The sequence below is a fragment of the Charadrius vociferus genome, unplaced genomic scaffold (assembly GCF_000708025.1).
Source record: "Charadrius vociferus isolate BGI_N301 unplaced genomic scaffold, ASM70802v2 scaffold282, whole genome shotgun sequence".
Taxonomy (NCBI): domain Eukaryota; kingdom Metazoa; phylum Chordata; class Aves; order Charadriiformes; family Charadriidae; genus Charadrius; species Charadrius vociferus.
Genome location: NW_009647731.1, coordinates 2,575,212 through 2,579,357, shown reverse-complemented (window position 1 = coordinate 2,579,357; position 4,146 = coordinate 2,575,212).

Here is a 4,146-nt window from a genome sequence, read left to right as displayed (position 1 = left end):
TGTGGTGCGGGCGGGCGCGCGAAGGTTGTTCATACGGTCGGGCGGGCGGTAAATGCGGGGTTGGGCGGCGCTGCCGCAAGGGTGCCGGGCAGAGCAGGGTTTGTGGAGCCCTCAGTGCGGGGCATCTCTGGGAACCTCGTACACAAATCTGTTGCAGCGGGGCGTGCAAGGCCCAACAGTGTCGCTGCAAGTGTCCCTGCACTCCAGCCTCAACGTAGAGCACTCTTCACCATAAATGGCGGGGCATGCCTGGGCCCATGCTTTCGGCACAGCCAAGGGAACCACAGCTCTCCACCTCAGGCTGCCCACCGCCTCCACCTCAGGCACTGTCTCCTCACAGAAGGGGAAAAGCTGTGCCTGAGGAACTCACCAGGACAAGTGTGATTTGAACAGCGTTGTCTAGGTTGTGAGGGAAGGAGAAAGAAGTAAAAATGAAGAAATTTGACTGGAAAAACAGGCAGGTAGATTGTGATTGTGACCAGGAGCAGCCCCAGCCGTAGTTGCAGTCGTGCAGTAGAGTGCCCTGAAACTCGAAGGAGCTGCTGAAGCGAGCGTGATTTTTGTATCTTTACCAGCAAACTTCCCTTCCATGCTGCAGGCCTGGTTTCCCCACGTGGATTTACGTTTCTCAGAATTGATTTGTGCAAAGTGTTTTTCCAATCTAACAGTGAGGACTGAGACAATGAGCCGCGGAAGCCGTAGCGGCGACAGCTCCCAGCCCACCGTGGTTCCTCCAGCGCTGCCCACAGCCGAACTGCTCCACGCTGTGCACCGAGGCCTCACACGGCCGTGCTGAGGGCTGCACATGGAATACATGCACCAGCACGCTCTCGCTAGATTATGTCCTTAATTTGTGTGGCAGAAATGCATTTAATTTCCTGCCTGGTTCCTCCTTACAACAACAGAAGAGGATGCTCAGTTTTCTCTTCGCCTTGTGTAACTGCCATCTGTATTGAGACAAGATACACTCTTGCACTGAGAGGTGAGTGAGCACTGAGCATAGGTGTGGTAATATGTTAGCGGTTGCTGTGCTTTTGACCATAACTATCCATAGATTCACTCACTTCAAATACAGTTTCACAGAGATGATAGCAGCCTTGTTTTCTCTTAAAGTAAAAAGTATCTAAGCGTTCAAAGTCCATCTAGAACAAGTCGCTTTGGGAAGTTGGAGGACTTGGGGCCTTTAGATTCCTTCTTCTACAGGAGTTGACTGTGGGTGAAATCAATTTAGGAACATTCTCAGTAGTAAATGTGGGAAGTGAGATTATGTGACTAAGTTGTATGATCAGTCACAACCATCTAGCAAAAAAACTCACACAATACCTCAACTGTTGAGGCAGTTTGGAGCCATTTTTTAAAGCTACCCCCCCCCCCCCCCCCTTTTTTTTTCCTAATACCTGCAACTAACTTAATGTCATAAATATTTTAAATTTTTAGTAAGTTAAAAATGGACTCCTGAGTGCAACAGTAAGAGTGCTAATAGAACTTCTGCTGCAAATTTATCAAGTGGGTTGGATCTCAAATACACTGGAGCTTTAAGATGGCATGTCTCCAAGTTCACAACATATTTCCTTCTGTCTCAAGGATGGTCCCTGCTTTAAATTACTCATGCTCTGTTGTACAGACATGTTAACAGTTGAGTTGCACAAGAACAACAGAAAGTTTGAGATTTTAGATTGTTTGCCAGCTGAGATTCCAGTAAGATTTTACAGGAACATAACACATGAAGAAGTCATCCTGTGCATTATCGTTGCTGCTTTATTACAGCAATGCCCGCATGCCCTACCCCAAGTGAGGATTACAGTCTGCTTGAGACTGTGAATATAGAAAAACAGTTCCACACATTGGCTTTATGAGTTTAATGTACTACACATAGAGTAGGGAAAAGGAAATATTATCATCGGTATTCACTGGTGGGTAATGACTAGGAAGAGATCCTGTTTCAGGTTGGTATTAAACGTTTAGCTGTGTTTACCACATTTACTTGGTGTTTACATGTAGTACTGCAAAACCATGACTTGTCCAAGATCTGGTAAGTGGCTTCTGATGGAGCTGGGAACTAGAGTGTCATCAATCAATATCTAGTGACTATCCAGTACTTTTATTGTAGAAACCCAATAGTGATGGATATTATTTTACCCACAACTTAATGATGGCAAACAGGAGTCAGACTAAAACCTTCCTCTGAAAAGGTGCACATCTGTTTCCTTTGAGGAAAAGAGATTATCCATATGTTATTGATACTGGCATGTTTATGGCACACTCTAGAGCGTTTCTCATACTATTCAGTTAAGCTCGCCGGTATGTGCACACAGCTAGCAAGTTCATTGCAGTAGTCTTTATTAAGCACTATAATGCTATTGTTCAATTTTGGTTTTTTATTCCTTTTGTGATCAGAATAGTTTGGAGGAAACAAAATAAAAGAAAAAATGCATAGGAAATTGTGCACTGGGTAATAAAATTATTGAGCTCTGTTTGCCGAACATACTGCTTCTCTTCAGAGAAGCTTGTTTCCCCAAAGAACCAGAAAAAAAAAAAGTGCTTCCTGGTTTTATTTTCTTTGGTGTTTCTATGATGACATTTTAGTGATTGGATTATTTTTTTTTCAGTTTACACCAGTTTGTCTGCACAATTGAAGTACAATTACAATTGAAATACAATCTGTTTATCATCTCTTTCATTAATCTTATATTACAAGAACAGCACTAGGGCTCACATATCAGCACTGGTAGGACAAGAACATGTTGTATTCCCCTATAGGCATCATCTGTAGTAGCAAAACCAAAGTGGAGAGTAAAGGATACTGACTTTGGGTTTAGAGACTCCAGTTTGACCTTTATGGGTTTTTCTCTTCCAGGGTGCCAGAAGCATCACAAAGCTTCCCATTTAACAGCTTGCTGGGCACAACGGCCAGGCCTTTTCCTCCTAAACATTGCTAATGAGTAACTGAAATGTTAGTCACATACTAAGTCTTAAGGCACATACGCATTACCCCCTTCTCTCATTTTTTCTGAAATCTGTTGATCTTGTGTAAAGCCAAATGATGTATCCTGACGCATGGAATACACTCTGCATTGTGTGCATATTCTCTCTTGCCTGAGGCAGGAGGGTGGAGTGTTTTTGTGTGCCTAACCACTAACTGCTGCAGAAATTTTTAAAATCCTACCCACTTCAGCATGGGCCTAGGGCTGTGTTTTCGCTGGCTGCAATTCACTCCTGAGAAAAATGTTCTGACTTGCTTATAGCCATGTAAATATATCAAGGGAAGGGCTTTATAGACCAGATTCCTGGAGTAAAACCAGTTTACTACCAAAAAATAACCTGTCCTTGGGAGATAGATTCTGCTCTCATAATGGTGCAGATATCCCGTAATTACAGTGAAGTCACTAGAATGACATCAGCATGAAGCTGAAGCAAAAGTAAAATTTTGTAGCCTTTTCTACTTTACATCCTGGGCTTGCTTAGACTATCCCATATTTTTTACTTCAATTTTCAAGTTACCTGTCTTGAAAAGAAAAACTGACATAATTTATTGTAGCTGAGAGGCACTGCAATTTGCCATTACAGAAGATAATGTAAGAGCCAGCTGAGATGGGCTTCCTAGTTCTCGCTGCTGCATGTGCGAATAACCAAGTGGGTGAGGCACAGTGCTAATAAAAGGGAACGGCATAAGGCACTCTTATATTTTGTGTCTGCTTGTGGGATTTTCTCTGACATAGTCATGCCAAAAATTACAGTTTGAAGTCTTTACGAGACTGTAGCAGACAAAGGAAACAACAAACAGACCTTCAGTGTTCTTGTCTGCTAGAGAACTAATTGATCATTATTTTAAGAAAATTCAAGCCTTTTAAATCTAAGCCCTTGCCCAAACTAGTCCCTGGTACAGCTTTTGTCATCTCTGATGGTCTGAGCATATTTTTGTGTTAAAGGTATTTGCATTGTAGTGGAGCTTGAAGACTCGTTTCATTTTCTGATATACATAATACAAAAATTCATTTCATGCTGTGCGCACATAACTCATAGGTTGCTCACATTTATCTGTGCTACTGAAATTGGTGAAGCTGAAAAATGAACATGGTTTATTTGCTAGTGGAGCTGAGCTTGTTTGAGTTACACATGGTCTGTAGGGCTTGGGTGGACCCAGTG